The sequence below is a fragment of the Phyllobates terribilis genome, unplaced genomic scaffold, assembly GCF_046119375.1.
Source record: "Phyllobates terribilis strain yellow unplaced genomic scaffold, ASM4611937v1 Scaffold_5__5_contigs__length_657084704, whole genome shotgun sequence".
Classification (NCBI taxonomy): domain Eukaryota; kingdom Metazoa; phylum Chordata; class Amphibia; order Anura; family Dendrobatidae; genus Phyllobates; species Phyllobates terribilis.
This window is the reverse complement of record NW_027362765.1, coordinates 10,438,947-10,466,697: the sequence shown is the minus strand read 5'-3', so window position 1 is coordinate 10,466,697 and position 27,751 is coordinate 10,438,947. Positions and strand designations below refer to the sequence as shown.

Here is a 27,751-nt window from a genome sequence, read left to right as displayed (position 1 = left end):
CTCCCTGTCAGCCCTCTCTGGCTGAACTCTCCCTCAGAACAGACCCTGTCTCAAGATGGTGCCCACCTCTTATACTCCCTCTGACACCCGAGCCCAGGTGACTAGCACCCAATGGGCTCCTTCCTATGCCCAGAGTCCCTCCCCTGTCTGCTCCTACACTACTGGGATGTTCCTCCCCCCCTCCCACTCCAGCCAGGAACAGACGCTGTCGTACCTGCACATCTACCTAGTGGGAGTACCGTTGTTCTGTCCCCCGGAAATGGGATGAGTGTAGTGCATGCAGCTACTGAGCTCGGTCCCACACTCCATCCTTACCCGGGAGTGGAATACTACACCTCTGGTTTGAGGTGCAATACCCCTGTAGCAGCCGAGTCCTCGGGGTGCTACATATGTTTATTTACTTTGCGTGTATTGGAACAACACAAGAAAACATAGAAAAAAAAGCAAATTGAACATAATTTCCCACAAAACCACATAAAATAGGTCGGACAAAATTGTTGACACCTTGCCAAAAATGTGGGTAAACAACTTTGTTTCAAGCATGTGAAGCTTGTTCAAACGCAATTGTGGCAAGTAACAGGTGTGGGCAATATGAAAATCACAACTAAAACCAGATAAAAAAGGGAGAAGTTGATTCAATCTTTGCATTGTGTGCATATGTGTGGCACACTAAGCATGGAGAAAACAGAAAAAGGAGAACTGTCTGAGGACTTGAGAACCAAAATTGTTGAAAAATATCAATAATTTCAAGGTTATAAGTCCATCTTTAGAGATCCGGATGTTCCTCTGTCCAATGTGCGCAACATAATCAATAAATTTACAACACATACAGTCAAATATGGTGGAGCTTCAAAAATGTTTTTGGGTTGTTTTGCAGCCTCTGGTCAGGTACCTTGACTGTGTGCAAGGCATCATGAAATCTGAAGATTAGCAAAGGATTTTGGGTCACAATGTAGTGCCTTGTGTCAGAAAGCTGGGTTTGCATGCTAGGTCATGGGTCTTCCAGCATGACAATGACCCAGAAAATGGATGGAAACAAAGTGCTGGACAGTTTTGACTAGCAATGAATCCAGATCTAAATCCCATTGAACACCTGTGGAGAGATCTTAAAATTGCTGTTTGGAGAAAAACATTAACATTTGAAAGTTCTCAGTGGTTGAAACAATCTTTTCAGTTAGCCTTTAGTCAGTAAGCTTTCGAGACTACTCAGATCTTTTCAGTAGACATAGTATAATACAAAATCTGAAGAGTCACATATTTATACACAACAGGGCACAGGAATAATGCAATAGATAAGACAAGTGATATGAAGCAGAACTATCAGTATGGGAGAGGAAGAAGCAGTTGTGGCCGTAAAAATGTTTGGCCACGAGTAGATCTATTCTTTTTTTCTTTTATTGTGTGGCGATGAAAATTTATTCTTGTTTTAAGTTTTTGCCCTGTTTCCCCTACATACAGACCCCCAGTTGGATATTTGGTACATATAATTAAGTTCATTGTGATGCAGCTGAAAGTACCTGGGATCTTGTGGTCCTGATGTGAGTTGGGAATCTTTATCTTGACCGTGGTCATTATAAATGGACAGGTTTTACATTTACAGTTGGTGAGGGTGAATTTTATAAGTTTCACAACAAAGGTGAAACCATCCTCCCGGTCAGTTTGCTTTCCCTTCCAGTACCTTTTCATTCAAACAATGTTAGGTTTCGGGGAGATTATACTTGTTCCTTTTATTTTTGGTTCACCTTAGCTTGCCTTCTTTGCCCTATATGAATGTGTTTTTGTTTCTCACTCAGAGTTTTCGTATTTTACTTCATACTTTCCTTTCCCCTTGTTGAGAGTGTGTTGAAGCCTCCCCTCTGGTTCCTCAGGAGGTACGAGAAACTCCTCAATGACTTATTAGTTAGTTAGGTGTGTGGTGGTGTTTTTAGTTGTGCAGCTAGGGCCTTTCTAGTCTCTACAGAGACTAGTTGGGTGTAGTTGCGGCATTCTCCCCTGTGTGGGTTCTCTGGTGCTTATAAAGATCCGATTTCGGGTTAAAACATTTCCCACATTCTGAACATGAAAATGGCTTCTCCCCTGTGTGAGTTCTCTGATGTTTCTAAAGATATGATTTGTGTCCAAAACATTTTCCACAATCTGAGCATGAAAAAGGCATCTCCTCTGTGTGGGTTCTCTGGTGCTTAAGAAAACTAGATTTCTGGTTAAAACATTTTCCACATTCTGAACAGGAATAAGGCTTCTCCCCTGTGTGAGTTCTCTGATGTTTGATAAGATTTGATTTCTCTGTAAAACATTTCCCACATTCTGAACAGGAAAATGGCTTCTCTCCTGTGTGAGTTCTCTGATGGTTGATAAGAGTTGATTTCTCTGTAAAATATTTCCCACATTCTGAACAGGAAAATGGCTTCTCCTCTGTGTGGTTTCTCTGGTGCTTAAGAAAACTAGATTTCTGGTTAAAACATTTTCCACATTCTGAACATGGAAAAGGCTTCTCCCCTGTGTGAGTTCTCTGATGTATATTAATAACTGATTTCTCTGTAAAACATTTCCCACATTCTGAACAGGAAAATGGCTTCTCTCCAGTGTGAGTTCTCTGATGGTTGATAAGAGTTGATTTCTCTGTAAAACATTTCCCACATTCTGAACAGGAAAATGGCTTCTCTCCTGTGTGAGTTCTCTGATGGTTGATAAGAGTTGATTTCACTGTAAAACATTTCCCACATTCTGAACAGGAAAATGGCTTCTCTTCTGTGTGGTTTCTCTGGTGCTTAAGAAAACTAGATTTCTGGTTAAAACATTTTCCACATGCTGAACATGGAAAAGGCTTCTCCCCTGTGTGAGTTCTCTGATGTATAATAAGATTTGATTTCTGGTTAAAACATTTTCCACATTCTGAACATGGAAAAGGCTTCTCCCCTGTGTGAGTTCTCTGATGTATATTAATAACTGATTTCTCTGTAAAACATTTCCCACATTCTGAACAGGAAAATGGCTTCTCTCCAGTGTGAGTTCTCTGATGGTTGATAAGAGTTGATTTCTCTGTAAAACATTTCCCACATTCTGAACAGGAAAATGGCTTCTCTCCTGTGTGAGTTCTCTGATGGTTGATAAGAGTTGATTTCACTGTAAAACATTTCCCACATTCTGAACAGGAAAATGGCTTCTCTTCTGTGTGGTTTCTCTGGTGCTTAAGAAAACTAGATTTCTGGTTAAAACATTTTCCACATGCTGAACATGGAAAAGGCTTCTCCCCTGTGTGAGTTCTCTGATGTATAATAAGATTTGATTTCTGGTTAAAACATTTTCCACATTCTGAACATGGAAAAGGCTTCTCCCCTGTGTGAGTTCTCTTATGTATATTAAGATATGATTTCTGTACAAAACATTTTCCACATTCTGAACAGGAAAATGGCTTCTCTCCTGTGTGAGTTCGCTGGTGACGAACAAGATCTGATTTCTGATTAAAATATTTCCCACACTTAGAACAAGAAAATCTATTCTTTGCTGTGTGAATTTTTTGAGGTTTAAGAAAAGACTTTTTGGGAGGAAAACTATTTCTATATTCTGACCGTGAAAATGGCTTCTTTGCTTTAGGAGCAGTTAGTTTTTTAATGCTTATTTTGTGACTTTGATTTCCCTTAGTAGTCGGTAATGAATCAGAAGACAGGACCTGTTGCAAAGGATCAGATGACAGATCTTTGCTGTGAAGGGATGATGGTAAATCTGGAGAAATGTCATTCATTTCAATTGTATCCTGTTGGATCTGAAAATTATCTGATTTAAAAATTGAAGATGTCAGCTGTCCCTCTGATCTCCTGGTACAGACATCTGCCAAGAATAAAACCAATTATTATTTTTTAATAAAAATCCTTGAATTTTATATTTTTGAACATTTCTACTTAAACTGTCCATAAAAAAGGCAAGTTATATAAAAAAAAATCACTTATTCACCAGGACAATAACTGTCTAATAGAAAACCTCATAGGATGGAGCAGTAGAGCGTGGTGTTCAATTGTTTTTTCATTCTGCCTCCCAAATATGGAATAAAAAGCCACCAAACAATGTTATGTAGGCGAAAATAATACCAATAAAAACTTCTACTCATCTCACAAAAAACAAGTCCCCACTCAGGTCAATCATCTGTCAGTGGAAAACCAGAGGTTTCCACATTATTAGTGGCTCAAAGGCTCTTGAAAAGCGACATGGCTTCCATAAACCAATCCAGCAATATCTGCTCTCCCAAAGTCAGATCTCCCGCTCACTTCTGAGCTTTGCAGTGCGCCCAAACCACATTTAGCATCAATGTATTTGGCATTACTATAGTGAGAAGAACCCACTTAATTTATGGTGTGTGTCTCCTGGAGCACAATCTGGGCACTATGTGTTGGGCAATAAAATGGCATATTTGTAATTTTCACTCTCCAACATCCACTGCGTGCTAATTTACATAAAGTGGCTGTGGAGTCAAAATAGTCACTACTCCTATAGATTATTTCACTGAGGGTTATAATTTCCAAAATGGAGTCACTTTATGGGGATTTCTACTGCTCTGGTTTTCTGCAATTTTGTTATATTAGGGCTTCTGCAAATGGTGGGTCCCATCTCCTCTGGGACGTCTACTTCTCCTCCTGCTTCGACTTGTGTGACGTCTGCTTTTGTCACCAGGCGCCGCCTTATTCATCCTGCAGGCGGCGCTGGTGATGGAAGAGACGTCAGAACCAGAAGCTCTGCGAGGCGCAGGCTCTTCGCAGCCACTATGATTAGGGTTGCTGGGACCAGTAGTACCATCCAGTCTTGCAGTATGGGTGTGTGTGCTGTCCAGCTGGAGTAATCTGCTCCCTGCTTCAGCCATTTGGAAAGCACCGCACCCTACTAAAGCTGGAAGCATATTGCTGGAAGCTGCCAGATACAGCCTTGTTCTCCTCTGGTTCAGTCCTCTGTGCTCAGCTCCCGGCTTGTGTATTTGCTTCCTGTTGTGACCTCGGCCCGTTTATTGACTACTTTTGTGTCTGATTTTGTATTTTCTCTGTCCTCATGGTTCTGACCCGGCTACCTGACTATTCTTCTTCCCATCTCACTCCACAGAACAGCAGGTAACACCATGGCCCAAGCCTAGGGGTCTCTGTAAGTCCAGATCCATGTAGAGGGGTTAAAGGGTGATGAGCAAAGTAATTTGTGAAATCTGTAAACGGGGTAGATAAGACAAGCCTGTTTGTGGTGGCCATCTTTTGAGCTGCCAGGTGACCATGAACAGTGTCCCCAATACATTGTGTCTGCAAACTCTTCCAGCAAGATCTGCATTCAAATAGCTAAATGTCGCTCCTTCCCTTCTTAATCTGCCATGTGCCCAGACAGTAGTGTACAACCGTATATAGGGGATTGTCAGATTCAAGAGAAGTTGGAAAATAATTTGTAAGGTCCATTTGTTTCCTATTATCCTTTGTGAAGAATTCCAAAGTTATCACCATATAAAGTGACACACGTCAGATTTGAAAAATGGGCCCAGATAGGAACACAAAACTGACTGCAGGAAGGGGTTAAATCAGAGGATTACTGATGTCAAAAACGGTGACTACAGACAATAAAACATCTACTGAAATGATCAAACTCAACAGTCTTCATCAGTAATAAATGAGTAACTAGTGGTGAAACCTCTCTGGGGTAATTAGAGTATGGGGCTCGGTGGCTCTTCGTAATCTAAACTATCGTAAGGGACAATATTTTCTGTCAGATGACTGCCAAGAAGAAATATTAGACATTCAAAGAGAACTTTTTATAATAGTGCAGAGCTGAGGTGTGTTAAATTTAGATCTCGGGCATTTGGAAGAGGCAATGGAGACCTTTTTGAAAGACTACTAGGGAGTTACAGAGTCACATAAGTGAGGCAGGCCGATCCCACCACAATGAAATTATTATACAGAATGAACTTGTAAGAAAAAGAAAGAATATAAAAACATGTAACATCCCCAACAACAACGTGTGTATGAAGGGAGAAATCCAACACTAAACTGGAGTCACACTCATTTATGGTGGACCATTGGAGCTACTATGAGTCCTGACCAGAAGAGTAGAGAAAGTATTAGCGCCCCCATTTCAGGAGAGATTGTGCAGTAATCTGAATTCTTTAGGATTGAAAACATAATGGAATTTATGATGTGGAGTGAATCCATGAAACCAGGGCTGGAGCCACCACATCTCCTGCAGGTGTGAATAAATGTATATTACAGCCATCAGCCACGCACAGCTTAGAGATATATCATGGCACAGGTGTAATGTTTTCTGTATAGTTTATCACAATCCTATTTGTAGTTAGTCGGTTTTAAAAGAAATTGAAAACTCAGGATAAAGGGAAACTCTGTTGTTATTGTACAGAAATTCACAATTGGCCTTCACTGCACATTTAATGTTGTAGATCATAAAAGTGAAGTTTGGCCAGAAAGACTGGACCTGGTCTTGTAGGGACCATATGAGCACATTCAGCAGCACAGAAGGGAGAGAAGGTAGATTCATCCAATAAGATATGAGGGATCTAGGAAGGAACACCATCATTACCCTCCGCTTTCTCTTACAGGCCCATCATAATATTTTTCTTCAAGTGATTTTCTCACTTGTCAGCACATTCTACGTACGCTGTCATTTGGCTTTGTAGTTTACAGATTTGGGCAGGTAACGGACAGTGTATTCTAATCCCAGGGGCAGGGGCGTACATAGGAATCATGGGGCCCCATAGCAGAAGTTCTAATTGCCCCCCCCCCCCCCGCAAACAAAAAAATGTAAATAATTGTCAGGGTCACAGAAGAGCAGATCTCACAACTTTCCAGCCTTTATATAGTAATTTTCCTCCGGTTGAAGTCCTAGATCCCTCTTTCATTGCCCCATAAAATGTGATGCCAACAAAAGTGCCCCCCCCTAAACACAGTATGATACCCCCATGGTGCATTCCTCCTCATTAGCCTCTACATGCACAGTATAATGACCCTACTGTCAGAGCTGTGGAGTTGGAGCCCATTTTGGTGGAGTCTGAGTCGGTATAAAATGGACCGATTCCGACTCCTAAAATATATAATAAATTGGGTACAATAGTTCAATGCAGTTTGTGGGGAATATTTTTTCATAAGGATTTGGGAAAGTTATGAAATGTCCTATAAATGTCTGTCCTATTCCTGATGATCTAAAGGTCTAGACTTTTAGCTGAGATGAATCTGTGCTACAGTAAATTTATCGCTTAAACATGAGCCGTGTATGAGGGAGTCGGAGTGTCGGAGTTGGAGTCGATGTCATGGAAATTGAGGAGTCGGAGGTTTAGCTTACTGACTCCACAGCCCTGCTTACTATACCCCACCTCAACTGCCAGGACAAAGTATGGTGAGCCCAACACACAGGGGTGGATTAAGTGTAACAAGGGCCCCGGGCAGTTTAGAAGGCGTGCTCCCCCCCACACACACACACACACACACACCTGATGTATCACATGATCCCCTGTGATAGATCATGTGAGAGTTCACGTGAAATTAATTTGGCAGAATATTAATTATAATAATTTTTTTTAGGTTGTGTGCCCATTATGCATTTTTTTAAGCGTTTCCGCAGCGGCAATTCCACTGCAGAAACTCTTAAAAAACGCTTGGTAGAAGGTCTGCCATGGTCCCCAATGATAATCCGCATGTGCTGTGCACATGCTGCGGAAATTTCCGCTGCGTCTTATCATTGCGGAAAAATCCGCAGCACTACCAATTATTTTGTGGAAGCGCTGCGTTTTCGCCGCCATTGACTTGCATTGGAACGCATGGAATCCGCATCACTGCATCTGTACTTGCGCATTCCATGCATTTCAATGTGCGGATGGTACCCGGGTTTGGAGAAGAGGAGACTCTCCTCTGGACCTGGGTACCATAGAACCTGTAAAAAAAAGAATAAAATAAACATTAAATATTATACTTACCTTCTGATGGCCCGCGGTGTCTTTATCAGATGCGTCCTGGCTTGCCAGCAGCTCGCGATGGTCTGAAAAGGACCTGCCGTGACGTAATTTAGTCATGTGATGGGTCACGCGACCGCTGACGTCGGCAGGCCATCAGAAGGTATATTTATTTTTTATTTTTTTACCATTCTTTTACGGTCACACTATATAAATCCATGCTGGTTGCATGGATTTATATAGTGTGACCAAGTTGTCAAGCACTTTCCAAGTGATGCTAAAATCGCTTGGAAAGCGCTTGTCAACCCGCATGCAGAAATGCATGTGAAGAACGCTTCACATCCGCATGTCTTTGGCAGGAAAAATGCATGTAAAATTCGCATGAGTTTTTTTCTGCCAGGGAGATGCAGAAACGCTCAAAAAAAATCCGGAGCATTTCTGCATCGTGGGCACATAGCCATACATTAATTGTATGACTTAATATTGAGCACACGTAGCCATCTATACACAGCAGGAGGCCACACGGTGCCATCAATACACAGCAGGAGGCCGCACGTAGCCATCTATACACAGCAGTAGGCCGCACGGTGCCATCTATACACAGCAGGAGGCCGCACGGTGCCATCTATACACAGCAGAAGGCCGCACGGCGCCATCTATACACAGCAGGAGGCCGCACGTAGCCATCTATACACAGCAGGAGGCCGCACGTAGCCATCTATACACAGCAGGAGGCCGCACGTAGCCATCTATACACAGCAGGAGGCCGCACGGTGCCATCAATACACAGCAGGAGGCCGCACGTAGCCATCTATACACAGCAGGAGGCCGCACGTAGCCATCTATACACAGCAGGAGGCCGCACGGTGCCATCAATACACAGCAGGAGGCCGCACGTAGTCTTCTATACACAGCGGGAGGCTGCACGGTGCCATCTATACACAGCAGGAGGTCGCACGGTGCCATCTATACACAGCAGGAGGCCGCAAGGTGCCATCTATACACAGCAGGAGGCCGCACATAGCCATCTATACACAGCGGGAGGCCGCACGGTGCCATCTATACACAGTGGGAGGCCACATGTAGCCATCTATACACAGCGGGAGGCCGCACGTAGCCATCTATACACAGCGGGAGGCTGCACGGCGCCATCTATACACAGTAGGAAGCCGCACGTAGCCATCTATACACAGCAGGAGGCCGCACATAGCCATCTATACACAGCAGGAGGCCGCACGTAGCCATCTATACACAGCAGGAGGCTGCATGGCGCCATCTATACACAGCAGGAGGCCGCACGTAGCTATCTATACACAGCGGGAGGCTGCACGGTGCCATCTATACACAGCAGGAGACCGCACGTAGCCATCTATACACAGCAGGAGGCCGCATGTAGCCATCTATACACAACAGGAGGCCGCACGTAGCCATCTATACACAGCAGGAGGCCACACGTAGCCATCTATACACAGCAGGAGGCCGCACGTAGCCATCTATACACAGCCGTAGGCTGCACGGTGCCATCTATACATAGCAGGAGGCTGCACGGTGCCATCTATACACAGCAGGAGGCCGCACGGAGCCATCTATACACAGCAGGAGGCCGCACGTAGCCATCTATACACAGCAGGAGGCTGCACGTAGCCATTTATACACAGCAGGAGACCGCACGTAGCCATCTATACACAGCAGGAGGCCGCACGGTGCCATCAATACACAGCAGGAGGCCACACATAGCCATCTATACACAGCGGGAGGCCGCACGGTGCCATCTATACACAGCGGGAGGCCGCACGTAGCCATCTATACACAGCAGGAGGCCGCATGTAGCCATCTATACACAGCGGGAGGCGCAAGTAGCCATCTATACACAGTAGGAGGCCGCACGTAGCCATCTATACACAGCAGGAGGCCGCACATAGCCATCTATACATAGCAGGAGGCCGCACGTAGCCATCTATACACAGCAGGAGGCCGCACGGCGTAATCTATACACAACAGGAGGCCGCACGTAGCCATCTATACACAGCAGGAGGCCGCACGGTGCCATCTATACACAGCAGGAGACCGCACGTAGCCATATATACACAGCAGGAGGCCGCATGTAGCCATCTATACACAACAGGAGGCCGCACGTAGCCATCTATACACAGCAGGAGGCCGCACGTAGCCATTTATACACAGCAGGAGGCCGCAAGTAGCCATCTATACACAGCCGGAGGCTGCACGGCGCCATCTATACAAAGCAGGAGGCCACACGGCGCCATCTATACACAGCAGGAGGCCGCACGTAGCCATCTATACACAGCCGGAGGCTGCACGATGCCATCTATACACAGTAGGAGGCCGCACGGCGCCATCTATACATAGCAGGAGGCCACACGGCGCCAACTATACACAGCGGGAGGCCGAACGGTGTCATCTATACACAGCGGGAGGCCGCACGGCGACCCCCCAGAGACAGAGGGAGGCCGCACGCAGTCACGCACACACACAAACATAAACAGACATATACACGCATAAACACATTTGAAACACAAAAATACATACAAACAGACATCACACAATGATATCTGCCTACACACTCACTCAGACACTCACTCAAACACACACACACACTCACCATCTCCCGGCTCGGCTCCAATCCTCCAGCTCCTCTCCGGTGGTAAGTAGCAGTGCAGGGCGTGCACTGCGTGACGTCACAGCTAGGAGACACGGCCGTGCACAGTCTCCTAGTTGTGACGCGGCCGGGCCTGCACAGGGCCCCCACTCCATCGGGGTGTCTCTCCTGCACCCCCCGCTCTGCTGTTTGATTGCCGCCGCCGCCCGCCGGCACTGTGTTCAGGCATGGCCACACACTATGCGGCTGTGTCTTGTAGTAATGACATGGCAGGGAAGACACAAGCACAATTAAAGGTGCAGTGTTGCCCCTGCCATCATTATCATTACTACAAGACACAGCCATACAGTGCGCGGCCATGCCTGAACACAGTGCCGGCAGGCGGTGGCGGCAATCAAACAGCGGCGCGGGGTGTGCAGAAGGGGAGCGACTGCTAAGGGGCCCCCCGGCTCACAGGCCCCATAGCTGTCGCGTGGTCTGCCGCCATTGGCGATACACCACTGCCCAGGGGGTAGGTGGATCCTCCAGGTTGTAAGTTCTATAGAAAAGGGCTTTCACAATTTCACAAAGTAATTTGAACCTTTTTGGACAGAGGAGAATGTTGTGGTCAAGCGGCAAAATAGTGATCCACGATTGTGATACCGCCAGACTACACCACTGATAAAGCAGCCACAGCCAGTGACTGAGAAGAATCTGTGACTTCTCTGCATTTAGTGGTTACTACTCACCAGGGTAGTCATATGTAGGAATCTCTTCTTTACACTGCTCATCACCCCTCACATATGTCTCTGTAGTATTAATATGGGTCAGATCTTCACCCTGAAACAAATATTGTAAAAGTCAGATGGAGAAGTAACATCTATGATCAGCTCTAATCCTGCCATCTCCACTGTTCTCATTACACAAATATAAATACTGGTGGATAAAACAAGACTGAACACAAGACCTTCACAGCCGTCTACACATCATAGGGGAGATCTCATGACACTTTCTCTCCATCTACCTGATGATCCTGAGGAACATTGGGATCTTCTTGTTTACAGTCCTGTGGAAGAAGAGGACGGGGACATCTGTCTGGTGTTGTCCTCTTACTGGATCGATCTGGAGGAAACACATACAGGGACTGAATTAATTATTTTCATACAGATAATTATAGGCCGTGTGTATTTAGTCCTGTCTATTACCTGGTGATGTGAGGGGCTGGGGAATCTCCATCATGACGTCCCTGTACAGAACTTTGTGTCCTTCTAAATACTCCCACTCCTCCATGGAGAAATAGACGGCGACATCCTGACACCTTATAGGAACCTGACACATACAATGATACAGTCATCCCCCCGATCCCTTCATAGTGTTACTGTATAATGTCCCAGCATTCCCAGCAGTGTCACCTCTCCATTCAGCAGCTCAATCATCTTGTAGGTGAGTTCTAGGATCTTCTGGTCATTGATGTCCTCATGTATCAGGGGGTGAGGTGGAGGCCCTGTGATTGGGCTCAGGGGTCTTCCCCATCCCTCAGACACAGGGTCCTGACAGCACTCACTAGAGGTCTTCTTCACTACTGTGTAATCCTGGTTATGGAGACACATTAATACATCTCACTACAGACATTTCCAGAGTCCTCACCTCTCCAGTTCTGTCCATCTGTTATTCCCATAGATAAGAATAATGTAATGTGACGCCATCAGAATCTCTCACCTCTCCAGTAAGCCGGAAGAGGATCTCTAGGGTGAGGTGCAATATCCTCTCCGCCATATTGTCTCTATCCATATCCATCTTTGATGGATAAATTGGGAAAATATTCTTATATAGAAGATCTCCACTGAGAGGATCCGGTGTTGTAGGTACCTGAATGACGAGAAGATGAGCTGATGGAACATCATAAAAATCCTGTGGGTATAATACAACTATTGGAGATAATGAGGGGAAACATATAAGGAGATTTATTATTTTACAGTATTTAGTTTTTTCTTTACATCTAGTAATAAAACCTTTATATTTTAGGCCACAGACAACAAGCAATTTCTTCCTCAGAGTCTGCAGCTGAATACGTTTCTCATAGATTTATCTTCCATAAAGCTAATTCTCGTCTCATTTTCCGATACTGGAATTGGCATCAGCAATACTGCAGGAGATATTCATTACACATGACATGAGAAATAACTACATGAGGCAACATCTTCTACTACGGCTCTAAAAACATATTTAGCCTCAAACCGTCACTGAACATGACGCGCCCCCTGGGCCGTGGGGTACTCGGTGCCGGACCGGTAGATGTTGGGGGTTGTAGTCACAGTGGTGGTGACCCAGTCCGTGACCCAGGGCGGTCAATCCAGGGGGAATTTATATATAGGTTTTATAAAGAGTCCGACTACGCAACCTGTGGAATGCGGCTAAAGAGGGGCTGCCGCTGCGGAACAGTCCTCTGAAGCTGGTGGTTTTGCTGCAAGGATAGTGTGACTCCCCACAGGAAGAGTTAGCTTCAGGGCAGAGTTTGGATGTTGGTGGTTGTGCAGGGTGTTGTAGTGCAATAATAACGACAGAGTCAGTATAGTGCAGTCCCAGGGTCTTTACTCACGGTTGTTGCAGTTCAAGTTACAGGCGCCAATGTACTGGCCCTCGTCGTCCTGTGCTTACTCAGAGTGGGGCTTGGTCCACCCTCAGATATTTCCAGAGCATTTATCAGGACCCCTTTCTGTGTGCCTTCCTCAGTCGTCTTCCTGCGCTGGCTCTCACCCTCCTGCCCTGCGTCTCGCAGTCAGTGTCCCAAGCCGGTAGCCTCGGGTCTTGGCGGGCGACCTGCAGTCCTCTGGGCCCTATGTGGCTACCTTTTCGGCGATTGTTAGCTGTGGTTGTGGGCAACTGCACCTTAAAAGTAAAGACGCCTCCGGTTTCTAGTTGAGCCTTGTAGTTCTCCACTAGTTAAGGGGCCGGTCCCCTCTGCGGCTTGATCCTTCCACGTTCCTGCAGATTCGGGCGTACGGTGGCCTCCAGCACTTCCCGTACCCCTAGGATCCCTTCTCTCCTTCTGGAGCCTCCCTTGCCCCTCTCTCCTCTCTCTTCCTTTCCACTCAGGCTTGGGCCTTCCCGACTAGGCCCAGCCCTGGAGCAGAGCTCCTGCAGAGCCTCTGCTCTGTCACTTCTCCACTTGACACTACTGCTCCCTTCTAGATGGTTCCATCCCCTTTTATGTTGCTCCCAGCAAGTGCTCCCCTTTTCTACTTCCTCCACCCCATCCACTACATGGTTCCCCCTTACTTGTGGTTCCCCCCACTCCAGCCAGGGACCAGGGACTGTGCTCTCCCATAGGAGCAATCTCGCCCTGCCCTCTGAAATATGGTGTAGTGAATGCAGGTGTTAGGGTCCTGAGCCGTACTCCTTCCTTACCTGAGAGTGAGGTACCACACCTCTGGATGCGATGCAATACCTCTGTGGCGACTGAACCCTCAGGGGAGCCACAAACACATCACCACCGGCTGTCTGTATGAATGTTTCCCGTCTTCCCCAGACTATAATCTTCTATCAAGTTACAGCTCATGTCTGATTCACACACAGAAGTTTGAGGTTTTTATAAAAGCTGTTTTGATTGCACAAACACCGCGGACAGTAATTATTTGATACCAAAGTCTACGTCTACAGTGTATTATGGGGTTTATTTCTGGCCTTAGGCTTTCCAATATTACAAGAAAAAAAAAAAAAGAAGCAGATATTAAAATGTTTTAAAAGAAAATTGTCACCAACAATTCTTGTAAATAGAAAAAACATGCAAAAAGCAGAAGACACATTTTTTTATTTTTTAACACGTTAAACATTTGTTTTTGGTTTTTGTTTTTATATGAACTCTTTTGGGCACCAGAACATAGATGTACACAGCAAGGATGGCACAGATGCGGCTGCAACAAAATCCCTGGCAGCTTAACCATTTGCTCCTGCAAAAAGCAAACATGGCATCTAAGAAGGTGTGACAAGAGTTCGGCCCAATGCCCCTTCTTTCCCAAATGCTCAATAGTGCTTAATAATGGTTTCTGGGCCTGCAATTATTAGGCCGGGCCAGAGGCAGCGTCCAATAAGTTACATTTTAACGCCACCCTTAAATATTAGACAAAGGTTGCATGAAAGCACTGATTTTGGAGGTTTTGATCGACTATATAATGAATTTGGGGGCCTCCCTACAAATTCAGTCAGTCATACAGACCACAGGAAAGCTGGAATATTTGTATGTATGGGGGAGTCGGGAGAGATAGCTGTCTGCCAAATGACCATTCAGCCAACACTTATCTCATGTGTATGGGGCCGTTACTATTACACTGACAGGCAGTGATAATACACGGCACTACAGTAGTACAGTGCATCACCTGAGCAATCAGAGGCTTGTATGTTGTATGATCGCACTAATGAGAGTTGTTTAAAAAAAGTTTATAAAAAAGGTTTAATAAAAATTTTAAAGTGAAAATATCATAGTTTTAGCAAAAATAAATATTTGTCACTATAGGGAAAACATGCATATAATGGGAAAATGGAGACGGCGGTCAGCTCACTGTTTATTCAATGCACCTTGTCTGAAGATCACCGCATGTAGCCGCCCTGGTCAGGGACATTTCAAGTAGAGAAAGGAGGAGAGATGGATTCTCCAGCATTGTCTATATTGTTAAAACCTCACATTTATTGTGAATTCATAAAAACTGTTGTGATGGCATACCACCAAGTGCCCACATACCAAACCAATGCTTATTCCTGATTTACAACATGTGAGTCTCTGTGATACTTTTATATCCTTCCCTTTCAAACACTTGGGTGTCCACTGATTTCTGAGTACTTCTCAGACAATTTGACCCTGTACTGTATGGAAGAAAAAGATAATTGTCACAGTTCCACCCCTCACTGTGTCTGGGATGCAGTTACTGACAGCTCAGCCGTACAATCTTGTACAGGGGCATGCTGGAGCTGTCGGTACTTTGATTGACAGCTCGGTGGTCCAATCTGGTACAGGGGCGTGCTGAAGCTGTCAGTGTGTTGATAGACAGCTTGGCTGTCCAATCTGAGACTGGGTGGCACTGGCTATCTCCAGGTGTTCATCATTCCAGGTGACTGCCAGGCTACATAACTGAGCTGTTTCTCCCTGACCTCTGCCAGACGTACATTCAGCTAGTGTGAGGTTTGTTTCTCTGTGCCTAAGTGTTCTGTGTATTGATAATCTGTTGCCTGACCTTGGACCTTGTTCTGCCCATCCATCTGTTTAACCCCTCCTGCTCTGATCCGCTATCCTGGTATTCTGACCAACGTAACGTTACCTGACTATGCCTTTGCCTCTTCCCTCTGTTTATGACGTACCCTCCTGTTTTTTTACTCTGGACCCCTCGACTATTCTGTCTCACAGCTTGGCAGTGAAAAGTGACTCAGCGTCACATTACGTCTGGCCAATAAGTTTTTCTTTTTCATCTGTATGGAGACTGTTCACACGCTCTGTGACCATATGGCGAATTTGAAGCTGATGACTCAGGATTTGGCTAAGAAATGCCAGAGTCTGGAGTCATCACAATGTCAGTTGCAGGGTCAGATAACTAATCTAATGAAAATCTCGGATAACCTTCCACTGCCGGCAATGGCAGTGACGTTAGTACCCTCTGATGTACAGTTGGTCTCTCCTGAATCTGTATTAGACCTCCCTGATAAATTTTCTGGAGAAAAAGACCAGCTTAGGGTCTTCAGGGAGAGCTGTAGGTTATTTTTTACCCTGTGCCCCCGATCATCAGGAGAGGAGTTCCAGCAGGTGGGAATAATCATGTCCCTTCTGCAAGGGTGCCCTTAGACTTGGGCATTTTCCTTGTCCCCACAAGCCCCAGAACGGTTTTCTGTTGACGCCTTCTTTGACAGTTTAGGACTGATATATGACGAACCCAACAGGATCCAGGTCGCTGAAGCTAAGATCATGAACCTGGCTCAAGGGGGTCGCGCAGCTAAGGACTACTGTACTGAGTTCCGGCCGTGGTCCACTGCAGTTCTGTGGAACGATGCAGCTCTCAGGTGCCAGTTCCACAAAGGCCTTTCCAAAACCCTGATCCTCCATGAAGTTCCTTCTTCCCTGGCAGAGGCCATTACCCAGGCCATACGAATGGACTGTAGAATCCATGAGAGATGTGAGGAACAACAAGCTGCCCACTATATTTCACCGGAGCAGGTCCATTTACCGGAGGTGGAGCCATTGGAGATTAAAGTTGCCAGTCTTCGTGTTGTAGACGTAGATAAGATCTCGGACTCTACCTGTACTGTGGTCTCTCTGGACATTTTCTCAAGAATTGCCCTACTCGCCGTCAAGCTAGCAAACCATCAGGAGAACGTCAGTGTGGGTGATGGGCAAGGAGGTCACCCAGACTCCCAGGAACCTTTTTCTTCTAAAGTACTGATAAATACAGTGTTATATTGTCACGCTGTCTCGTCGTTCAGGAGGTCAGGAGCCTATGCTGACCCTACACTGAGGCCCTGCCTAATCCCTCTACCTGGAGGTACTGTTGATGGTCCAGGCCGCCAGCGTAAACCTACCTCCTGAGAATCCCTGAACCTCAGTAATCTAGTCCTGAGAAGGACCCCGATCACAACAATTGGGGACAGGTCCGTATATGCACAGAACAAGACGAACGAGACAGTACAAGGGGCAAACTAAAAACCACCTCGCATACAAAAACTTACACCACTACAACGGAGGGAACACCAACGGGTAAGGGGATAAAGAATAAAGCGAGGAAGGGAAAAAACCACACCGAGTACACTTCGCTCCTAACTCCACAATACCACGTATCGCTCTGATAGTCTGCATGAGAAGCTTTCACCGACAACTACTCTATCAGAACGGCAGGTATTTGAAGGAGTCCCAATACTGCAGAATTAACTGCAGCTGGGCGAGGCTGGACCTCGTCTAGCACAGAGAGAATTAACTCCCTCCCTGCCGAAAAACACCAAGCACCAAAAATTCAGCTGCGAGAAGTCAGGCTGTGTAATCGCGACGATCTTCGTGGCGACACACCCGTGACAGTACCCCCCCTTCTACGAGGGGCCTCCGGACCCTCAGGGCCAGGTTTATCTGGGTGAGTCGTGTGGAAGGCCCGAATTAATCGGTCTGCGTTAATATCCGACGCAGGAACCCACATCCTCTCCTCAGGACCATACCCCTTCCAATGAACCAGGTACTGAAGGGACCAGCAATTAAAACGTGAATCGATGACTTTCGATACCTGAAACTCCAAGTTACCATTGACCACCACAGGAGGAGGAGGTAAAGGTGATGGTATCACCGGCACCACATACCTTTTAAGCAAAGATCTGTGGAACACGTTGTGAATTTTAAAAGTAGAGGGGAGGTCAAGACGAAATGCCACCGGATTAATTATAGAGCAGATCCTATACGGCCCGATGAACCTGGGACCCAGTTTCCAGGAGGGAACCTTAAGTTTTATATTCTTGGTAGACAACCATACCCGATCGTTCACACTTAGGTCCGGACCAGACACTCTCTTCCTATCAGCCATACGTTTGTATCGGTTCCCCATAGTACTTAGATTATACAGCACCCCTTTCCATATTGAAGCGAGTGATGACGAAAATCGTTCCTCCTCAGGAACCCCCGAAGAGCCCCCCCTATTGAAAGTACAAAACTGGGGGTGAAAACCATATGCCCCAAAAAACGGGGACTTACCAGTGGACTCACTCCGCCTATTATTAAGAGCAAACTCCGCCAGAGGTAAGAAAGAAGCCCAGTCCTCCTGGTTCTCTGACACAAAACACCGGAGATATGTCTCCAAACTCTGGTTCAGACGTTCCGTCTGACCATTGGTCTGAGGATGAAAAGCCGAAGAAAACGATAAATGCATCCCCCGCCGTGTACAAAATGCCCTCCAGAATTTGGACACAAACTGAGACCCCCGATCTGACACCACATCAGAGGGTACACCGTGAAGCCTTACAATCTCCCCAATGAACACCTGCGCAAGAGTTTTAGCATTAGGAAGAGCAGGAAGAGCGATAAAATGTGCCATCTTGCTGAATCTGTCCACTACAACGAGTATGACCATTTTACCCGAAGATGGCGGGAGATCCGTAATAAAGTCCATAGACAGATGAGTCCAAGGACGCTCCGGGATCTTCAAAGGTAAGAGAGCCCCAGACGGACGGGTACGTGGGGTCTTAGAGCGCGCACAAACCCCACAGGACGCAACAAAAGTTCCCACCTCCCTATGTAAATTAGGCCACCAAAACCGACGCGAAAGGAGATCCACAGTTGCTTTACTCCCTGGGTGTCCTGCCAAAGCTGAGTTATGGTGTGCCTCGATCACCTTTTGTCGCAACTGATCTGGAACAAACAGTCTCCCAGGAGATCCAACAGGGGCGTCCCCCTGAGCCTCCAATACTTCCTCCTCAAGCTCAGAGCATACTGCCGACACCACCACCCCCTCCTGAAGGATAGGAACCGGGTCATCCGTATTCCCGGCCCCAGGGAAACTACGAGATAAGGCATCCGCCTTTACATTTTTTGATCCAGGACGATATGTGACGACAAAATTAAACCTGGTAAAAAACAATGACCACCTAGCTTGTCTGGGATTCAGACGTTTTGCGGACTCCAGATATAGCAGGTTCTTGTGATCGGTGAAGACGGTGACCGGATGGATAGCCCCCTCCAGAAAATGGCGCCACTCCTCAAAAGCTAACTTAATGGCCAAGAGTTCCCTATTGCCCACATCGTAATTCCTCTCAGCGGACGACAATTTTTTAGAGAAAAAAGCGCACGGACGCCATTTACCAGGAGACGAACCTTGTGATAATACTGCCCCTACCCCTACCTCAGAAGCGTCTACCTCTACAATGAATGGCTGTGACGCATCAGGTTGAATGAGTATGGGTGCCGAGGCAAAACATTTTTTCAAGGAGGAGAAAGCTTGACAAGCCTTGTCAGACCACCTAGAAAAATCCGTCCCTTTTTTTGTCATGTCTGTGAGAGGTTTAACCATGGACGAGAAATTACGAATGAATTTCCGGTAATAATTAGCAAACCCCAGAAAACGTTGTAGTGCCTTAAGATTCTCTGGCAGATCCCACTCAAGAACTGCCCGCACTTTCCCAGGGTCCATACGAAAACCAGACGCTGACACCAGGAAGCCTAGAAACTGGAGTTCCTGAACGGCGAACACACACTTTTCCCACTTGGCGTACAGTTTATTATCCCGCAAGACCTGTAACACCTGCCTAACATGCTCCTGATGAGACACAAGATCAGGCGAGTAAATTAAGATGTCATCCAGATAAATAACAACAAACTGACCCACCAGGCAGCGAAAAATGTCATTAACAAAGTGTTGGAACACCGCCGGGGCATTAGTCAGACCAAATGGCATGACAAGGTTCTCATAATGTCCCTCCGGAGTGTTAAAAGCCAGCTTCCACTCATCCCCCTCCTTCATCCTAATCAGATTGTACGCCCCCCTGAGATCCAATTTAGAGAACCATTTGGTGCCCACGATCTGATTGAAGAGATCGGGGATAAGTGGAAGTGGATACGGATCTCGGACCGTAATCCGATTAAGTTCACGGAAATCCAGGCAAGGGCGTAGGCCTCCATCTTTCTTCTTCACAAAGAAGAACCCCGCGGCCACCGGGGAAGATGAAGGTCTAATATGCCCCTTAGCCAGACTCTCCGAAATATAATCCTTCATGGCCTGCCTCTCCGGACCAGACAAATTATACAACCTAGATTTAGGTAACTTGGCCCCAGGAAGCAGTTTTACCGAACAGTCATACACGCGATGAGGAGGTAGTTCCTAACACCCTCTTTCCGAGAACACATCCTCAAAGTCAGCCAGAAATGGGGGTAAGACCCTAGGAGCGACCGTACCGATGACCGTATTCATGCAGTTTTTTTTACAGAATTCACTCCATTGGCTTATCTCTCTAGATTGCCAATTAATAACCGGGTTATGCTTAGTTAACCAAGGAAGGCCCAACACAATAGGAGTGGGAAGACCCTCCAACACGTAACAAGACAACAGTTCTTTATGTATCGCCCCCACTTGAAGATTTATGTTATGCACCGCTTGCGAAAAACTTCCCTGACCGAGAGGCCTGGCGTCGATCGAGAATATGGGGATGGGTTTAGCCAACACACTCAATCGCATACCTTGAACCCGAGCAAACCGAGCGTCCACCAGATTAGCCCCGGCCCCACTATCCAGAAGAACAGATAACCTCTCAGTTCTCGTACCCACCATCACCTCCGCCGGTACAAGAAACTGAGACGAACCTAGGGACGAAATACCTACTCCCAGATTGCCGTCCACCACACAACCTGGGATCAATAGTTTTCCGACGACTCTTTGCTCTGCAAAGGACGGGAAGGACACCCCCCAATAAAATGTCCCTTTCTCCCGCAGAAGAAACACCTTCCTGTCTTGTGGCGCAACGCCGGTCCCCTCCCCCGAAAGGATGTCCCTCCTAACTGCATAGGCTCCTCTGGACTGACCAGGGGAACCTCCATATAAGGGACCCTTGTAGAAGGTGGAGTCATCACAGGGGGTGGAGTTATCCCGCACCTCTCCCGAAGCCGTCTGTCAATGCGAATAGCAAGGGCCATAGCGGCTTCCAGCGATGCGGGAGAGTCATACTGTGCCAACATATCCTTTAATTTGTCAGATAAACCTTGACAAAACTGGCTCCGAAGAGCCGGGTCATTCCACTGGGTGTCCGTGGCCCACCTACGGAACTCTGAACAGAATTCCTCCGCTGGACGATCTCCCTGCTGGATCCTACGTAACTTAGATTCAGCAAGGGAGATCTGATCCGGGTCATCATATACAAGACCCAGAGCAGAGAAAAACCCATCCACTGACCGGAGAGCCGGAGAGCCCGGGGGAAGAGAGAACGCCCAAGATTGGGGGTCCCCTTGAAGGAGCGAGATAACTATTCCCACCCTTTGTTCTTCACTCCCCGATGACCGAGGCTGCAGCCGAAAGTACAACTTACATGCCTCCCGGAAAACAAAAAACTTGTCCCGCCCCCCCGTGAACCTGTCAGGGAGAGCTACTTTGGGTTCTGATCCGGCTTGCTCCAGGGGATACAAAACCTTGGACTTCACGTCCGCCAGCTCCAAGGACAAACTCTGCAACTGCCGAGCTATATTGGCTACTGGATCCATGGTGGCTGGAGAGAATCTTTTAGTGGGTCGGTGAAAATGTCACGCTGTCTCGGCAATCAGGAGGTCAGGAGCCTATGCTGACCATACACTGAGGCCCTGCCTAATCCCCCTACCTGGAGGTACTGTTGATGGTACAGAGGTCCAGGCCGCCAGCGTAAACCTACCTCCTGAGAATCCCTGAACCTCAGTAATCTAGTCCTGAGAAGGACCCCGATCACAACAATTGGGGACAGGTCCGTATATGCAAAACACAGAACAAGACGAACGAGACAGTAGAAGGGGCAAACCAAAAACCACCTCGCATACAAAAACTTACACCACTACAACGGAGGGAACACCAACGGGTAAGGGGATAAAGAATAAAGCGAGGAAGGGAAAAAACCACACCGAGTACACTTCGCTCCTAACTCCACAATACCACGTATTGCTCTGATAGTCTGCATGAGAAGCTTTCACCGACAACTACCCTATCAGGACGGCAGGTATTTGAAGGAGTCCCAATACTGCAGAATTAACTGCAGCTGGGCGAGGCTGGGCCTCGTCTAGCACAGAGAGAGAGAATTAACTCCCTTCCTGCCGAAAAACACCAAGCACCAAAAACTCAGCTGCGAGAAGTCAGACTGTGTAATCGCGACGATCTTCGTGGCGACACACCCGTGACATATACTTTTAGAACCAGGTGTTATCAACATTGGCTTTCATTGACTGTGGGTCTGTTGCTAACTTTATTGATTCGGGACTGGTTCTGAAGTTAGGGTTAGGGACAGTTCGTTTAGAAAGACCCATGCAAATCTTCACCCTTGACAAGACACCATTATCTAGGAATTTCATCAAGAAGGTAACAGTGGATTTCATGCTTCAAGTGGGAGCACTCCACTTTGAATCCTTCCCATGTTTTGTGTTGGATAATTTACCTGTTGGGTTGGTACTAGGGCTTCCATGGTTGCAGATTCACAATCCTGTTATTGATTGGTGTCAGAGGGAGATTGTTAAATGGGGCCCTAATTGTTGCAAGAAATGTCTAAAAACTGAACAAATATACTCCGCTAGTCTGAAGGATCTGCCGAGGTACCTGAAGGACTTTGAAGATGTGTTCTTGGAGAAAGAGGCGAAGATACTACCTCCCCATCATCCTTATGATTGTGCTATTGATCTTATTCCTTGTGCCAAATTGCCTAAAGCTCTCCTTTACAATTTGTCTGGGCCTGAATGGGCAAGAATATGCTAACAAAAGTTTACAGAAGGGTCATATCCGTCCTTCCTCTCCTCTGTAGCTGCAGTTTTTTTCTTCGCAAAAAAAGAAAGATGGGGGTCTCCATCCTTGCCTCGATTTCCGAGAACTCAACAAAATCATGGTTAAAAATACGTACCCACTTCCACTCATCCACAATCTATATAGTCAGCTTCTGGGGGCTATGGTGTTCTCTAAACTTGATCTTAGAGGGGCCTACAATTTGATACACATCCGGGAGGGTGATAAGTGGAAAACAGCGTTTTTAAGGTCTGAGGGTCTGTTTGAAAACCTTGTCATTAGTGTTGAGCGAATTTGTTCAGCATTTCCGAGCGGATTTTTTGGCGCGAACAAGTCGGAACCCTGCACACGAACACGAATTTGAAATGCCAAACAAATTTTCTCAACACTACTTGTCATGCCATTTGGGTTATTAAATGCACATGTCCGTGTTGTGTTACAAAGATTAAGGGAGAACTCTTTGTGTGCTAAATTAGAGAAATGTGTTTTTTCTGTTCAGGAAATTTCATTCTTGGGGTTCATCTTGTCAGCAGAAGGGTTTAGGATGGACCCTTGGAAGGTACAGGCCATATTTGACTGGGTTCAGCCTCGTGATCTCAAGCCTTTGGAGCATTTTGTGGGATTCCCCAACTATTATAGGAAATTTATCAAGGGGTTTTCTCAGATTGTGAAACTTCTTTCTGACCTTACACGTAAGGGGGCAAATCTCAAGGTGTGGTCACTGAGTGCTATCAGGGCTTTTGAAAAAAGAGTGTTTCATGTCTCTTCCCATTCTGATCCAACCGGATCTCCAAGAGCCATTCATTGTAGAGGTGGATGCTTCGGAGGTCAGAGTGGGGGCGGTTTTGTCGCAGGGGTCCAAAACTCTGACTAACTTGCGTCCATGGGCTTTTATTGTCTAAAAATTTTTCGCCGGTGGAAAGAAATTATGATGTTGGGAAACGTGAGTTACTTTCTGTAAAATTAGACTTTGAGGAATGGAGGCATTTTTTGGAGGAGCGGTTCATCCAGTTACTGTGGTCACTGATCACAAGAATCTAGCTTACGTTGAATCAGCTAAAAGATAAACTCCCACAGAGGCATTACATTCAGACCGGGGCCTAAGAATGTGAAAGCTGATGCATTATCTCGTAGTCTCTATTCAGTTTCTCCTCCAGAACCTTCATCCTCCATTATTCCTCAGGGTATTGTGGTTTCTATGGTAACCTCAGAATAGGAAAAAGAGATCCATAACGCCCAGTCATTGGCTCCTCCCACCACGCCAGGATCTAAATTATTTGTGCCTGTGTACCTAAGATTGTGTGTGTTACAAGAATTTCATGATTCAGTCTCAAGTGGTCATCCTGGTGTTACTTCTACATGGAAAGCCATTGGCAGACTTTTTTGGTGGCTGTCCATGCATAATGATATCAAAGATTTTGCATCTGCTTGTGATGCCTGTGCACGCGCTAAAGTCAGTCACATCCGGCCGTCCGGGGAATTGGCTCCACTGCCAATTCTAGAAAGGCCATGGACTCATTTGTCCATGGATTTCATCATGGATTTGCCTCTGTCTGGTGGGAAAACTGCTATCTGAGTGGTAGTTGACCGATTCAGCAAACAAGCTAATTTTGTTCCTTTGTCGGGATTACCTAATGCAGAGACACTCTCCAAGTTGTTTATTTCTCATATTGTAAGTTACATGGTATCCTTCTTAACATTGTGTCTGATAGGGGAGTACAATTTGTCTCTAAATTCTGGAGAGCTTTTTGTAATAAGGTCAGGATTGTCTCGTCCTTTTCATCTGCTTACCACCCTGAGACCAACAGTCAGACTGAGAGGACAAATCAATCTTTGGAAAAAAATTTAAGGTGCTTTGTGGCAGCTCAGCAGGAAGACTTGTCTTCATTTTTACCTCTTGCTGAATTTGCATTTAACAGTCGACTACAGTCTACTGGAACTTCTCCGCTTTTCTGTAATTATGGTTTGGGACCGCTTAGACTCGCCAAAAACAGAAGGCCGATAGAAGACGTTCAGTGGGTCCTGTTTTTAAGATCAGGGATAAGGTTTGGTTGTCATCCAGGAACATTAAACTTTAAGTGCCATCTACAAAATTGGGTCCAAAGTTTATTGGTCCTTATGAGATCGTTGAGGTGGTCAATCGAGTGGCATTCAGATTAAAGCTTCCTCTATCACTTCACATCCCTAACGTCTTCCATAAATCCCTATTAAAGGAGTTTGTCCTTTCAGTATTATCTCTCTCATCCCCGCCTCCTCCAGGGTCAGTCGACGGTGGCTTAGAGCATGAGGTTCAGAGAGTGGTGGATTCTTGTAGGGTCCGAAATTCCTTCCAATACCTCATCCACTGGAGGGGATATGGACCAGATGAGAGATCTTGGGTCCCTGCTTGACATTTGAAGGCCGATCAGTTAGTCAGGGCCTTCCATCTAAAGTTTCCTGGGAAGCCTTGGGCTCCGGCGGCCCCCCTTAGAAGAGGGGGTACTGTCAAGGTTCCACCCCTCACTGTGTCTGGGATGCAGTTACTGACAACTCAGCCATCCAATCTTGTACAGGGGCATGCTGGAGCTGTCGGTACTTTGACAACTCGCTGGTCCAATCTGGTATAGGGGCGTGCTGAAGCTGTCAGTGTGTTGATTGCCTGCTCGGCTGTCCAGTCTGAGACGGGGAGGCACTGGCTATCTCCTGGTGTTCATCATTCCAGGTGACTGCCAGGCTACATAACTAGCTGTTTCTCCCTGACCTCTGCCAGACGTACATTCAGCTAGTGTGAGGTTTGTTTCTCTGTGTATTGATCTTCTGTTGCCTGACCTTGGAGCTTGTTCTGACCATCCATCTGTTTAACCCCTTCTGCTCTGATCCGCTATCCTCCTGGTATTCTGACCAACATAACGTTACCTGACTATGCCTTTGCCTCTTCCTTCTGTTTAGGACGTACCCTCCAGGCTTTTGATTCCGGACTCCTTGGCTATTCCGTCTCACAGCTTGGCTGTGAAAAGTGACTCAGCGTCACAATAATACACAAATACAACTCATGCATGAGATATTCAATAAAATCAACAAATACAATTAACTGCACTGTAATATTCAATCCTGTCTGATGTTCATTCCCTGTGGGGCTCTAGTTTGTAATTTAAATATCCAGTATGAATCTCTATTTAAGATTTTTCTTTTCATATCTCCACCTTTTAATGGTTTATAAGCCTTTTCTATTCCTAAAATCAGAAGGATATGATATCCCCTTTATACATAGTAACATAGTAACGTAGGTTGAATAAAGACCTAGGTCCATCAAGTTCAACCTTTCTCCCCCAATTGTACTCCCTACGCTAACACTAAACTAACTTACTGGACCTAGACCTCACAAATGTATTACCATTTTTATTATTACTGCACTATTACAATTACAAATGAGCCAGTTTATAATTTTTTAATTAGTTTTATTTTTTGTATTACTCATATGGTATTACTAAAATCCCTGTACTTAAATCTGTTGATCCAGAAGAAGGCAAAAACCCCAGGACACATTCAGACAATTTGCATCCTTCTTGACCCCGAGAAAAGGCGATCAGTACAAGAACCCTGGATCAAATGTACTACTATAGGTGTAACATTTTCTATAATTTAACTGTAACCCACAATGTTACCTGTGTCAAGGAAATTATCCAGCCCTTTTTTGAAAGCTGTTATAGTATCTGCCATTACTACCTCCTGTAGTAGGACATTCTGACGCGCCCCCTGGGCCTGTGCTGCTGCTGCTGTGCAGGGGGAATACCCGGAGCCGGATCGCTGGGATGCTGGGGGTTGTAGTCTCCGTGTGGCGGTGACCCGGTCCGTGCCCAGGGTGGTCAAACCAGTGGCAGTCTATTTGTATTGTAATAAGTGTCCGACTACGCCACCCGTGGATTGCGGTCAGTGGGGACCGCCGCTGCGCTGCAGACCGCTGAGGCTGATGTTGTTTGCGCAGCTGAGTATGGGATGACTCCCCACGGGAGAAGTATTGCCTCAGGGCAGCTAATGTGGATGATGGTGGTGATGGTGTGAGTGTCCCAGTACTTATGGTGCTGGTGCGGCGAGGAATCAGAGACGTGCAGTTGCAGTTTTCAAAACTTTACTCACGGTTGTTATTCTGGTCACTTGTGCACATGAGGGACCGCCCGAGCCGTGCTGCGTCCACCAGGCAAGGGACTCGGTCAACTCCCAGGCAATTCCAGAGTGTGGTTCAGAGCTCCCCTCTCTTCCTTTCTACTGGCCGTCCCCACCAGGGACCCACCTTTGTCCAGCTTCCTCGGGCCTTCTGTTGGCGAAACCTCTCTCCGGTTTCCCTGACCCTATACGGTATGCCTTTCTGGTGGATGTAGTGAGGGGTCGCACCAAGATGTGGTCACAACCTCCAGTTTTGGCTGAGGATTAGTCGCCTCCACCAATTCGGGTTCCGGTACCCTGCTCTGCCAACCCTTCACCCTGTATCTCCTGGGCATATGGGGTTCCTTCTGCCTTCGTGTCTCTGGGCCTTTCTCTGTGTTCCCTGCTTCCTTTCTCCTCTGTTCCAGTTCCTTTCCTACTTTCCTTTCTGTTCCTTCTTCTCTCTCTCTCTCTCTCTCAGGCTCCAGCCTCCTGACAAGGCCTGCCTGCAGAGCAGAGCCCATGCAGAGGCTCTGCTTCCTGTCTTCTCCTCTCACTCTTCACACTGACTCTAAGATGGTGCCCACCTTATATACCTCCTTCTGACACCCGAGCCCAGGTGACTAGCAACCAATGGGCTCCTACCTATGCCCAGAGACC

At 46.5% G+C, this 27,751-nt stretch overlaps 1 pseudogene; it reads right to left on the bottom strand.

Annotated features, from left to right (window-relative positions):
* Positions 1-1,656: 1,656 nt before the first annotated feature.
* On the bottom strand, positions 1,657-22,658 carry LOC141270828 (uncharacterized; annotated as a pseudogene).
* Positions 22,659-27,751: the final 5,093 nt, after the last annotated feature.